This window comes from Echeneis naucrates, chromosome 4 (assembly GCF_900963305.1).
Source record: "Echeneis naucrates chromosome 4, fEcheNa1.1, whole genome shotgun sequence".
Taxonomy (NCBI): domain Eukaryota; kingdom Metazoa; phylum Chordata; class Actinopteri; order Carangiformes; family Echeneidae; genus Echeneis; species Echeneis naucrates.
In genome coordinates, this window is record NC_042514.1 from 13,822,003 (window position 1) to 13,837,039 (window position 15,037).

Consider the following 15,037-nt stretch of genomic DNA (forward strand, 5'->3'; position numbering starts at 1 on the left):
GATGTACAAATTATTTAACTCATGTGACAGTTTGAACGCGTTTAGTGGTGCCACGTGCTTGTTGACATATGCTACTCTTATTCAATCAAAATCCCAATGATCTGACGGATGGAAGGGCGTGTAGGTCAGGAGTCAAAGTTGATGAGGTCACAACCTTTGAGATAGGGGTGGTTGCCATGGGAACTGTAGCGCCCACAGGCTGAGCTGTTTCCTGTTGGCTTGTGAGCGATTGAAGAGGTGGGACATTTCTCTGTTTCCTGGCTCCTCTTTGGCCCACCCTTTCCTCTGAAAATTGATTTTCTACAGCACATTAAGCTGGACTCAACCTGTTGTTTGTCACTGTCATAGACCCTCAATCTCACTGCCAATAAATCCCAAATTCATGTGCAGGACTTAGTTATGAATGACTGTTGTGGTTTTCCACAGACCAAGACCTTCAATGGATAGTCTGTGGGGATTTGGTTGAAAGTGACTCAAGAGTTTTAGGCCAGATTTAGCTCTGCGTTTCAACAGGAAAGCACCTGCAGTCCTCAACTGGATCCTTGAGAAACAGATGGAGAATGAAGCTTTCCAGAGCTGATGGGACATTCCTGCATGAGCAGACTCTGGTGCTCTATTTACGTCTACAAGTGTTGTTTAACTGTATTTTTCTGGCTGGATCTCAAGGAAAAACTGATTGGGGATGTATTTGAGGGTTCACACATTTGAGCACCATGAGCCTCTCCTTTGACAGCATTCGCTTCCCCCTGTTACATGGTGCACAGTTCACGTTTTGTTTCCTGGTGTTACCTGTTGACATTGTTCCTGATCCTTCCAGGCTGCTCACTTTGCTAACTCACCTGGTCTGAGTAGTGAGCTGAGTTTACGTAGGCCAGCCACCTTGTTCAGGGCAATCTCTCTCCTGCTGCAGCAGCAATTGTGGCGCAAGGTATTGTAAATTGTTTCTTGTTTTTAGTTTCATCTATTTGCTATCAATAAAACTTGTAGAACTTTCCTTTGGGTATTTGTGTCCATGATTATGTTCGATATGTGAGCCGGCCATAACACCCTCAAGTGAAAAGCTGCCAAGCTGTTGACTCAGAGTAGCTGCAGCTGCTGAGCACAGTCATGATTTCTGACTGTGCATGTCAATGTCAGACCTAAATACTTGTGATATGACAGTTGAAAATGGTGACGCATTTGATTTTAAGGAATGCAGGGGTCAGAATCAGTGGCTGGGCATGCTAAATATCTAAAAGCATATTGCAAATTGTATTAACATGAGCAGTCTTGGCCCTTGTTTTAATCAACAGCACATGCACAGCTCTGCAAAAACTACAGCTTGTACATAGCTGACCAAACTGCAGCTATTGAGCAGAACTCATACCAACTGGGCATGTAGTAAGACAGCATTTGACATCCCTTGCTTTCATTTGTTAATATATTCAGTGTTTTTGTGCCCGTGTTGGGAAATCGAAGGGAATGTTTGTCATTTTTTTTGTTTGTTTGTGTGAGTCACGGGAAAAATAGGATAAAAGAAAACCTCAACAAGAAAGTCTTAGGATGCAAATGAGACACGCCAGCTTAGGTTTTTATTTACACATTCTCTTTGCACTGCGCTGCTGTTGCCAACTGACCTGAGATGTTTTGCAACAACACTGATGGATTTCCTGACCAATGGCTTGTGTTGCAGCACAATGCTCCACAACTGTCTTCAGAGAGCAGAGATATTGCGAAACTGGGAAAAATTCTGAGCATAGTTATTGTGACCAAAACCAAGAATATGTGGATGTTGGGATGCATTGCTTTCCTCTGCCAGTTTTTCCCCAACATAACAGATGTCCTTTACTTTATATGATCACTCACAAATGTCAGAGAAATATACACAAAATATCTCTACACCACCTCAAAAAAAAGATTCAGATGTGCCTGTAAATTGCTCCCATTTATGTCATTTTGTCTTTCTTGTTGATTTAGAGACCTAAAATATGTTACCATAACCACTATATGTTTATACTATTAAGTAAAGTGATTAAATCTTTCTGCGGGCAAAATGAGTCACAGATCATTATGGTATCCAAAGCACTCATCACTAATACGCAAAAGTAGTTGACTCATTCATGCATTCATGTTTCTGATTCATGATGTATTCATGCGCATGGGTGGCATCAATACAAATTCATTTCTTTTCAAATCTAAAGGCCTCATTGATGTTTATAACCAAGACTAATCTGCTGAATAACTCTTTAGTACATATTTATAAAGTTTGAATGAGGACACAAGGCAAACCAGATGCCACTCTACTGACTCGCACTCGCCAGCATTTCCCCAATGCTGCTTCCTGGACTCGCTGACAGGTGCAGACACACACACGCTTACATGCATGCACGCACACACACATGCACACACAAGCTCAGCTGTTGCACTCCAAGCCTAAAGAAGAAGCATCGGTCCATGCGGTTTGCAGGCAAATAGTTTCTGAGAAGGCATTCTACTGCAAGTCATTCTTGGATCACTCTCCACTTGGTTGTTATTCAGCTCAACCACCAAACCCCAACTCTGACCCGGGTGATAGTGGGTCATCAATAACCACAAATCCGCCCCCTGTCAGTAAGGAGTATCCAGGCTCCATGCATGCATAGTTAAGAGTGTCAGACACACCCATTTCCCTCATTTGCTCCCTGTGTGTCATGAGTGTGAAGGCAACAATGTGTGCCTGAATGAGAGGAGGGGTGAGGGCCTTAAGGGTCAGTCCTTCATGAACAGAACTGTCTTCATTGCTCTGAGTCATCCCATGAAAAAAAAAGAAATGATCAGACGGTGTCTGTTTTCTCCTAATGCATTATAAACATTTGTGCTGCACATGTCACAAGCACATCCGCGGTTCAGTGGCTGGTATTCATAGGCTGAGGTGAAATCCAGTGTGGTTGGTGTGATATTGTATCCAGGTGGATTGATTCTGACAGTAGATACATTACAGCTCCAGGATAGCATGGCTATGCCTGCCAGGCATGCACACCTTCTCCTGTTACTGCCGGGCCCTGGTTCAATAACGCAGGCAATGCTTTGATGCTCAAGCAGAGTCGCTATAAATGACGGCGACGAGTTCTTCGAGTCCGGCCAACCGGCACGGTTAGTAGGTACAAGCAGCAGCTACAGTACAGAGTCATTACACACCTGTCTCTCTGCTCATTGACTGAAAGAGGATAATGCCTGTTGCAGTGTGGTAACCACTAAAGGGCCAAACTTGGTAGGATCTATTTTTACAGAGGGGAGCGGGTGCAGATGTAAACTTAGAGGCTTAGATTTTCACAGTCAGAGATACTTTATGTAGGAGAGCAGGCCTGCAGGTCCTTTGCCTCGATGTCTCAATGTATTTTGTGTTTATATATATATGCTTAGTGCTGGGGTGGAGTATAGTATATGTATAGAAGTTCCACTTTTTTGTTGAATATTCTCCAAAACTGACACAAAAATAGATTACCTCTACCATGGAACCATGTCTTTAAGACTACTCAAGAAAAAGAGACAATCAATTAATCAATCAATAAATGAAAAAAAAAAAAAGTCAATATCAGACAAATAATAGACAGACATATAAAGACAGTGAAGTTTCTTCCCTGAAATGTTTCACTCTGGAAGGATGAATATTTTTTTCAACATGACCCAAATAAAAGTGGAAATATAAATCTAAGTGTGTGGCTGGAAACACAGCTACACATTCCTCATTGATGAATCTGGCTGCTGTTCAAGATGGTTAGAGGAGGAAACATTTGAGTGAATCAACCGCACGTCCAAACCTGAGTCAGACTGGTAAATGTAGTTATTGGGTTATGTTGTTTATTAGCTTGTACTAGTTGTTCCACTGACTGGGGCTGAATTCATGCAAGAACCTACTTTTTGGACTCAGAAGGTTTGTTATGAGTTTTGAGTTATTTTTTTTCTCCCCACAACCCTGCAAATGCCTGGTACTGCTTTCTTAGGTTACATGACCGATTAATATCTGGATGTTGCAACCACTTAAAAAAAAAAAAACAAAAACAAAAACTGTATTAACTGGATTTCTAAGGTAAAAATACTCATTCACATAAATATAATACCCAGATTGCTCAAAATGATTTTGCAGCATCCAAAATGTTTTAAACCCCCAGACACCATGAAGGTTATTTATCCGTATCAGAAATAGCAACATTTGGATCTCTGGATCGAATCATACGATATGGCTCATTTTTATCTTAATTCCTTCCTCATGGACTCCTCACCTTTTCAAAGGTGAGGAGTCCATGACCCAATTTTCCTCAATCAGGAGGGGAAAGGAAAAAGAAGCCAACAATTTCGCAAGAGCCAAGCAAAGTCCTGCCTGAATTCCTCTGGCATGGAATGGTCCACATCTGAATCCATCATGTGGATGGATTTCAGTTCAGGCATCACAATTCCACCCATCCACTAATACCCACTTTTCCCATTCAGGGTCGGCACTGGAGCCAATCCTGGCATGAATTAGATGACAGCTCTGGTCCACAGGGTACAGTACCGGGTGAATACCAGTATAGCTCATTGCTGAGATTGTATGTCCTCCACAAATCTGCATGGCTTTCCTCCAGATGCTTTGATTTCCTCCAGAATTCAGGTTCAGGGAACTGAAAGCGTAATGTCTGAAAGTGTTCGTGCGAATCAAGGCTCCAGAGGTTACATTTGAACTTTATATGGTGATCTAATATTCACAAATATTAGTGACCTGAGTTTGTCAGTGCTGCGAATGTGGGAACAACTGAGCTTCCAGTAAGTGTGCTGAAACCACCTGCTGCTGCCAGATATCGTACCTCCAGAGACAGCTGTGCCAATGTGCGTGCGTGTGTTTGACCTTATCTATTCAATTTGCCTGTGTGCATTTACACTTCTGTGTGCTTTTGTCTGTGTGTGTGTGTGTGTGTGTGTAAGAGCATCCAGCTCTCACATTCCTCCTGGATGGAGTCAGTGTTTGGGAGGACACCCTGCTGCTTGGACTGCTGAGTGTGTCAGGGCTGTGAGGGGAAAGGAGAGAGGAGCTGAGCGACTTTTGCTTTCAGAGGAACGCACTGCACTGAAGCAAAAAGTGTGCAGAGTCCAGTGTAGCAGTTTAACCCCCCCACCCCCCAACTTTTCTGTATCCTGAAGGCAATTTCCTTCACAGAAATCTCCTTATAAATCAGGGCCAGCCTTGTTTGCCTCAGACATGTTGAGGTGAGTGCCCCCGCTGAGGACCCCCAGTCGTCCTCCTGTCCAGAAAGCTTGATTACACAGGAGCTTGAGGTGGATAGAGGAGCTAGATCTCTGCTATATGTGGCTACCTGCTACGCTGGACTCCACATACGTTCATAATAAAAGATTCAGCTTGTTGTGCAGGACTGAGATGTCAAGGTCACCTTTTACATGTACACATGCATTTGTAGCTAATCGTGAAAAATGACATCCATGCTCAGAGGAAGCAGTTCTCTTATGCTTGGCTCTACTAGTAGATAAGTGAATAAAGACTTTATTCTTATACCTTATTAATTTGATCCTTTCAAATTGGGTATTAAGGAGTCGGAAAAGGTGAATCGTTTCTGGGAAACGTTTGTTTGCTCAGTTTGTATCTATGATAACAGGCATAATAACAGATGTGGCTAATCTTTGTCTCGTTAAAATGTATCAGCTAAAAAATGGTGATGTGACAAAGACTTCGAAATTTAGATTTGAGATAGTCTAAGAGAGCAACTCAAAAAACAGCTCGTGGTGGTATTTTGATGTCTCAATGTGGTAAAGCCAATATTATACATTTGAAGAACTTCAACTGTAAAAAATGGGTGATGTATTCAGTTGGTGTTTGATTGGTATTCAGAGCTACCAGCTGCAGCTGAAAGTTTAATGAATTAAATAACGTTCATGATAAAAAGTTCCCCAAATTATCAAAATATAGTTTTCTGAAACAAAATACTGTAGCATTACAAACAACTTGTGTAAAGTGATATTTGTGATCTTACAGCACATAAGAGAGAATTTCTTTCATTCATTCATTAATTTTCTACCATTTATCAGCTTCCAGGTCGTGGGGGGGTGCCAGAGTCAGTCCCAGCTCACGCTGGGGGAGGGCGGGGTACACTCTGGACAGGCCACCAGTCCATCGCAGGGCCAACACACAGAGACAGACAGAGACCAACAACCGCTCACATGCAGACAATTTACAGTCACCAATTAACCCAAACATGATGTCTGTGGACGGTGGGAGGAAACCCACACGAGAATAGGGAGAAAAGGAGTTTGGTTCCTGGGCCTGGGGACAACTTTCTTGTTGTGGGGCAACAGTATTAACCACTATGCAATATTTTTGTATCTGTTTTAAGCTGGCGCTGCATAGAGATCAGCTTGGCTCACTGTCTACCTTACTGCAGTGGGAAACAGGGGAAACCCAAGAATTAAGCAGAATTTAATTAAATCCTATAAAAGAGCAGTATTCCTCATTTTATTATCTTCGCTCTGTCTCCTCATTCAAATGTCACCGTGCCACAAATCTCATTTTATCTCATAGCTGAATGCAACCGTGCTGAGAAGACCGCCGCGGTTACCAGATATCAGTGCAATATTCCTTTTCCGCTACATAAAAATGGGATGTGGTGGAAAAGGAGATTCCCATCATGGAAGTGCCTCTGGCAAATTTGCAGCAAATGTGCGGTGGTGGGGCTTTTTATGTCTTCCAGCAGAAAGGGGGAGGGGGGTCCTAGATGATACGCTCCTCTATTTCACCTGTGGCTAATAACATACAAAATACTTTTTGAATCAGTATTTCTAAAGGTCATCCAAAACTGTTCTAAAGTTTCTGACTGCGCCCACATTCTTTAATATTATCTTATGTACAGTATAGTTGCAAAGTCAAAAATGATTTTTCAGCATCAAGTGAACTTCTGAACTCCGGTCATCTTAAATTTGCTTGATTACATTTTTCACCTCTACCACACACACACACACACACACACACACACACACACACACTTTGACTACCTGTTTCCCCTCCAACATTAAAACCGAACAGCATAACCACAAAACAGCAGCATATCATCCTCCCAGGAGTGTTGGTCTTTGATCTCCATGTTGTCGCGGCTCATGAGGAAAATAGACTAAGACACAACCCAGAGCTACACTCTGCTTGATGTTTTTACAATCCTGAGAGAGCTCACAGCGTCAGTCTGCAGCTCTGTATAATGTGCATCAGTATGAGTATTTCACTGCTCTCTACGCACAAAATTCCAAAGAAGTGAGAACACATAACGACTCCATGTCCAACGGTGCTGAATCAGATTGACCTGCTTTTACACATAAAACCAGTGCTCAGATTTTTATTCCATTTCGTCGATAAAACTGGAGAAGTAAAATGGAGCCATCAGTCACATATACGTGATATGCATCTATCACCAGTTATACCGTTGCATAAACAGCAGGCCGGTCTTGACCTCCCATCATTCACAGTTAGACCCCGCCCCCCGACACTTAGTGCATGACCGATCACCGACCAATTGCCAGTTAGGAAAGAAGACTTAAGTAAAAACAAAGGGGGGAAATGTGTGGCTGGTGTGAACACTGCTTTTAAAGCACCAAATTTGTTTACATAGCTAACGTCAGCTGGTGCGAAATAATCTAATGGAACGCCAGGCTAGATAGTAACGTCTCTACTGCATTATGATTCTTTAAATCTTTCCCATTGTTTTTTATTTGCCTGTATGCTACAACAGAAAAATTGAATTCCTGAAATTATGGCTTTTGGTTTTGGTGTGCCGCCCCGAGACGTACAGGGGCACCATCTGGCCACCCTTATGAGAAATTTCTGGAGGCGCCACTGGAGAGGTGACTCAGCAATTAACTCACACATGTTGCTTCTTTTTCCACTTAACCCTCCTGGAGGAACCGTATGACGTTTTCTCACACAGCCTGATAGAGAAAGATGAATTACATCAAGTTATGCCGTCTGAATGGTTTAAGTGGAGCTTAATGGTTCTAGGCTTGAGGTTCTGAAGCTGTACATTACATCACCTATTTAATGCGGGCTAAGCTATGCAGTATGTGGCAGTATTTGTCAAATGAATGACTGATCTCATGTATAAGAGCCACGCAGCATTGCTTGGTGTGGCAGGTAGTGTCGCCTGGCCCTTAAACATGAATCCAAATCCAGGATCAAGAGACCCTCACGGCAAATATTCAACGTGTACAGTGTCATTGACAGCATCAGGTTTGTTATCCACATTCACACAGATTTGGTGAAGTGTGTACTTTAATTTGAGAATAAGGTAAAAAGCATGATTACCCTAACCCAATAAAGAGCAGGCGACGTGATGGTCAGATGGGGGATTTTCAGTTTGCATGATTTATGCCACAAAAATGTTTTATAGAGCTCATCTTAAAGTTGCTGTTGAAGTCAAAACAACATCTATTTTGATGGAAAACAGATTTTTTCTTGGAAGTGAATTATCTTTTTACGCCCTTTTACCCGTTTTCCCCTCCACCCCAGCCCCAGTATACTTTTACCCCCCTGAACCTCTTTCTGCATCTACTCCAACTCCTTTCCTTCCATTCTCTCCCCTTCTTCCCTTTTCTGTATAGATTGCCACCATATGTTTAGCACAAGGATCCTACAACATGTCTGGCTCCAGTACCTCTGGCTGTGATATATACTGGGCCTCACTGGGCTCAGTAACCTTGATAACTCCCACCAGTCTGTGCTTTACTTTTACATCAATATGGCAGCAGGCCTACATCGCCTGGGGTACGCTGCTCTCTGTGTCCTCACCTCATTTATACACCCCCCTCTATTCTCCACCATCCAGAACCTTTTCCTGACCCAAGCAGTGCTCATTTTTACAGGCAATTTTCATTTATTTTTGTTTTTAAGCCTTTAGATGAAAATTCCATTTAGTTTTCGTCAGTCATCTGAAATGCTTTCATTTTTGTGCAGTTTTAGTCGATGAAATAAAATCTATGGCAGATTAAGTCAAAAGGCTTTTTTGCGATACGTTATTTCAGACATTGTTGGCTCTCTGCTCATTGGAAATGCCTATTAACCTTTTGGAATACGGCATGCGGCAAATGACAATAGATGCAATCGAACCAGCGTCACTGAGGTGGACCGTGCAGTCTCCTTTTTATGGGGCGTCCACTTTATCCACAACGCCACCACTGCCACAGACACGAGTTTAGGTGTCATGACTCGGAACAAGTCTTTATTTAGGCAAATCTTTAAACCAAGTACAAAAAATTATTTTTAACCTGAGATGCCTGCTCCTGTTTTCCGACCAATTTTTTGCAATTAATGGCCACAAAGATATTTTTGAGGAGAATGGCTGCCGTTGACTTCCCACAGTGTTCGCAGGGAAGCAATAACTGACTATTTACAAAAATGAAAAAGTGTTCTGATTGGCTTTCTTCCCAACTTATCTAGTTTCTATTCAGCGATGAAAATGTCAGTTACATATTATGTAATTTGAAATCACAAGCCAGAGGCAGATAAACCCATGAATTTGTATTTCAAGATCAATTTAGATTAATCCTTATTAATTCTTTAGTTAAAACAGGGAACCCTGCATCCCATGTAGCCCATTGTCCAGTTAACAGGACTCATGTAAGAAACCACAATCCATGAAATCGTGATGCCTGCGCATGTATTCAAACATTTCATTTTTTCTTAGAATTAGTGTGGGAAAACTATGACTACAATTTTCAAAACTAAAACAAAGTAGTTAGATTTTCAAAAGTCACCATATAATTTAATACAGAGAGAGCACAATGCAGCGACATGACTGGGATGAATCCCTTTCTGTAACCAAGGATGAGTTTCTCAAATCTCTCCACTGGATTCATTAACCACTTTTCTTTTGCAAACTACTCCAGGTCTTTCAGATTTGAAGGGTGCCTTCTTCTAACTGCTGTTTCGAAGTCTCTCACAGGTGTTCTAGGAGATTCAGGTCTGGACTCTCCAGCGCTTCGTCTTTTACCATTTCTGAGGATTTTTTCGGTATGCTTTGGGACATTGACCTGCTGGAAGAGCAATGACATGAGATAGAGACCCAGCCCCAAACTCACAGTCATCAGACTTCATCAACCATGGTCTAGGCATGCAGTGTAGGAAGCAGCAAGCGACTCAAACACATCTCCACCGTGACTTAGCTTACGTCTGGTTCCGTTTTCTGTAAACAATGCCATCATGTTCTTCACCAGAAAGCTCTGTTTAAGTCTTATTTGTCCACTAGACATTTTGTGAGAAGGATTTCGGCCGTTTCAGGTAAATCTTGGCAAACTCCAGTCTGGCTTTTGTACATCTTTTTGTCAGCAGTGGGGTCCTCTTGGATCTCCTTGCATCCTGTTCCCTTTCACAAACCGCATCACCGCATCATGGAGTTTTGTGCGCAATAAGATCTTATTTGGATGTTTTTCTCTGCTTTTTCATTACTTCAATGCAAGCTAAAGAAATAAACATGTGGGTACCAAAGCCAAAAGCATTACCTCAAAGATAAGAAACAGACATCAAAACCAGATGCACAATTGATCATGTAATGTTTAAGATAATGTGCTCTTCCTCCTTAACCCATGCAGATCGGAGGATTTTACTTTTTCAGCATCAGTGATCTCTTAGTTTCAGCTGCTCCCCAGGATCTGAATAATTCCATGTCCATTAAACAACAGCAGATGCAGTCATGTGACAAATAAATGGTGAACTGTGAATCACACAGGATGAGTCAGTGATAAATGAGAGAGTGTTGTGCTACTGCTATGCAGTTATTTGTAACTTTCCAAATGTGTGTGTGTATGCATGCGTGCCTTTAGCTTGTTTTAGTTCCTGGTTTGAATTAAAGACTTCCCGACACAATTGAAAAAAATGTATAGCTCCTAGCCAAAAGTGTGTAACATGTCTTTCTAAACACACACACACACACACAGCCGTGGAACATTAGTTTTACATTTTACAGCTGATTACAGTTACCTCTTGTTAGTGTTGCCCAGAGAACAAAGACAGAAAGTGGATGGCACCACTTAACAGCAGATTCAATCTAACATTTTACCGCTCATGGAATCGACTACTTCTTCTGTTTTCCCACTTCTAACGACACATTTTTTGTCAAATGGTAATGTTGTGAAACTGGTATGAATGTGTACCAAGTGCTCCAATAATACAATAACATAAAGTATTTGGTTTCGTTGTATGCACTGTAAGGGCACATGCAAAGCAGAGTAATTGATCATAACATGCATAGCACGACACAATGAGGACACACACACACACACACACACACACACACACACGTACACACACACACTTTCCTGTTCAAATGAATAGTAAAGAGTGTGTCCAAACTTTTGACTGGTACAGTATACTGTTTAGAGACAAACATCCTCAAACTCAGGCCCATTGACAATTTAGTCACCAGTTAACTTAATGTACATGTCTTCGGTCTGTGGGAGGAAACAGGAGTACCACAAGAGAACTCATGCGAGCACAAGGAAACATGCAAACATGCATCCTGGTAATTGAAACCAGAGCCTTCACTGTAGCAATCTAAACAAAGACATTTAAAATGTTGGTAACAACAATGATGACATTTCAGCATTGTTGTTAGCAGGTAGGTTTGCATCCTGGTGTCAGAATTGAAGTGTGTGTCTCTCACAGAGACAATAGCAGGCTGCCATCTGAACAAAACTATTAATCTTCTATTAAACTTGGGTCACTGGGGAAAAACAATCCACTCTTAAGTTTTACCGGCATTATATAACATCTCCTGAAATTGTTAATGAAATGAGCAGCCAGCAAGCTACAGCAGAACCAAGAGCGGTAGAAAAATGATAATATTCAAAACAGATATACACTGAAGTTTCTTCTCTTTCTATCACTGGTTGTTTCATCAAAAAAAAAAAAAATAGCATTTAGGCAACACTGAATCACTGCAGTGTAACTGCAGCAGTCCCAGCTGTTTGTGCCTCAAGTAGCACTGAATTTCCACATGACAGTCACTCTGGATGATGATGAAGATGAATGTTTCTCTTTTTGTTTGCCGTTTTTTTCTTTTTTTTCTTTTTTGTTAGTTTGGTTTGGTTTTTACAGTTTATAGGAAAATTTATATTAGTTGACAGCCCGTTCAAGAGTTTATGGCTATCTACAATGAAATTATTAATGCTCCCTTCCTCTTTTCCCTGTAGAATTTCTGCAGGAAGGCCACACCGACTAATCACATTTGCTCCACAGATTTACAGGGCATGCCACAAATGGAGGTATGCAGCGTTCTTGTCTGTAACTCATTCATAATCCACGCCTGACACTGTGTGAATAATCTAGGCAAGATGTTTATCGGGTAAGGTGTCTCTCAGAGGCAAGTCATGTAGCATGCATGTCCACGGTCATTTTGTTGAACTGCATGTCATTAGTGATCATGTTGTGCATCATTAACTTTAATCAGCTACAAGGCACTTCACTCCTCCCTCAACCTTCCCCTTCGCTCACACGCCATCACTTCAGGCCCATCCACCCTCCTGCACAAGATTCAAGTGATTTTTATTGCCGGTCAGCATGTTTGAAATGAGGATGAAATTATGATCCAAAGGTCTGGTGGTGAAGTATAAATGCAAAAACAACATAATTCAAGTACAATTGTTATAGTACTATAGGAACAACAATTTGCTCCACTATCAACTGCACGTCACCACAATGTTGCCTCCATATACCTCAGAGATTAGATCGGTGGTTATGACAGCCAGCCATCACCAGCACTGTTTATTTAATCTCAGTCCTCCTTTCGAAACTCCTCTCTGTACCTCTTTCACCTCTATTCTTCTCTCCCAGGACTTGATCTTTGACTCCTTTGGGGAGGTCCGCACTTCTAGGTAAAAACCCTCTGGACCCAGCAGAAGCAGACACCACACAAACAGAACGCAGGGCAGCCCGTATACACACACACACACACACACACACACACACACACACAGATAACCAACACACGTGTTCCAGCATGCCAATCCTCCCTGAGGATCCAGGATGTTTTGGCTGAACAAACTTTTTTCATGGTCTGAGGCAGGGGTCAGTATTACTGATAGATTCAAAGAGAGCCTTTTTATTCTAAAATTATTTTAGCGTTAAACCAAAGCAGACTCTAAAATTCCTCCAAGCTGCATCGTGTCAGCATTGACCAGTGATTTATTATAATCTACAGACTTGTGTAACACTTGAAGACTGATATGGCTCTATCAGGTATAGGCCAAATGGTCCCTGCTCTGGGGAGCAGAAATATTACCCAAACTCTCAAAGGAGCCTCCAGGCCTCCCAGATTCAGACCCCAGCAAAGCCAAAGCAGCAGAGAAAACAAATCAGCATCTGCACTAGGAACAATCCACAGCACAGAAAGCAACTAGAGAATGATTTGGGACATCTGCAAAGAAAATTACAACAAAGAAATGAAAGAGAGGAGTGATGCGAGTGATTTGTGGCTGCAGAGGATTCTTGCAGAACAATAGCAAAGTCAACAACATTACGATAAGTACATAATGCACTTCCATAGTATACACACACCCACACACAGATATTTGCATAAATATCGTGTATATATAAACTGACACACAGATTTCAAGCAACAGGAAACCAGCTGGAATAAGGTTTGGGTAATCTGAGTCACTGTGGATGGGGTTGTATTCAAAGCATCCAAAGTAGAGCTGGTGATAAACAAAGGGGACCTACACAGTGTCCTCTGTCAGGGCACAGAGCAGTTGGTGCTCAGACCTCTGTGCCTCTCGTACACATACTACTGTATATATCAGACTGCCAGAATGTAAGCGCTGAGTGAAAGACAGCAGGTGACCACAGTGTAACCCAGTACACAGTCTCCTTTAGGCCTTCAGACAGGGATGATAAAACTCTTCCCTTCTCCCTGTCTGTCTGTGAGAAATGGAAACTGTCTGGCCTCAGTGCTGGCAGGCCATAAAGACACCTGACTCGGTGGTGATAAATCTCACTTTCCCGGTCACAGATTCGCTATTTTGAATCTGATAAAAAGGTTTGCACTCTCACTTCGCATTGTGTCACATGGCATATTGGCACAGCGTTACGGGAGGGGGAATATGAATAAAGGCCTGCAATCAGTTTTCTCTGATCAGAACATTAATAAGCCACTATATGAACTTAAAAAAACCCAAATTTTACCAAATATATATAAATCCTGTCAAATTTGATTTAATTATTTCAGCGTGCGAGTAAAGAGTAGAAATTCCCCGGGTAGCTGTTATGTGGAGAAAGTATAAAGTCTAAGTATAAACCAAAGGGGTTTTTAATACATAAATCAGATTGATGTTACTTCAAAAAAGCAACCTGTAATGTGTAACCCAAACACACACTGCAAATCAAAATCTCTCAAGATAATGCTTGCGCGTAAGGTTAGTCAGGAAAAAATAGTGATTAGAGTGTATGGTGGATCAGTGTGGGAAATGGTTGAGGGGACACAGGTGGCGGCTGGAGAGTGATGGTCAGTACTTAGCTCTGTTGGGGGGTTTTCTCCAGCCCAGGCAGGTATGGGGGCCACACCGCTCCTCAGGCCATGGGTTTCCAGAGTCCTCCAGTGAATCCAGCTGGTTCTTTTCCTCTTGTTGCTGCTCTCATTCTCCTTTTTTTTTTTTTTTTTTTACATTTCTTTCACTCTTTTTCTTTGATTAGCAGGCAGATTTGCGTTAACCCGGATCTCTTTTCTTTGTTCCTCTCTGTTCTCCTCCTTGCTGTTTGTGTCAGTAGCTTCCCCTCCCCCGACTCACAGGTGTCACTCATTTGTTAACTCACCTGTTCTGTTTTTTTTTTTTTTTTTTAATCCCACACTCCTTTCCCCCTCCCTTTCCTGTCAGGTGATGTTTTCACCTTTCTGCCAAAATATGTACCATCATGAAGTGGAGAAAGAAAAACATTGTGGAGAAAATTACCCACAATGCTTGCTGCTGGTGGAGGTACAATGTAGTTTTTTGTCTTCCTGTGAATGCAAAGACTGAAGACTTTTAATTAAAATTGGTACACACTATACTACTGCATTAT

The 15,037-nt window shown here is 41.8% G+C and overlaps 1 protein-coding gene across 1 annotated transcript in view; it reads right to left on the reverse strand.

The window, feature by feature from the left end:
* Positions 1 to 14,719, reverse strand: part of usp24 (ubiquitin specific peptidase 24) — an 82,428-nt gene extending 67,709 nt beyond the window's left edge. The window contains exon 1 of the mRNA XM_029499351.1: positions 14,492 to 14,719. The gene's annotated coding sequence lies outside the window, so the exon portion shown is untranslated. The remainder of the gene's footprint in view (positions 1 to 14,491) is intronic.
* Between the last annotated feature and the right edge of the window lie 318 nt (positions 14,720 to 15,037).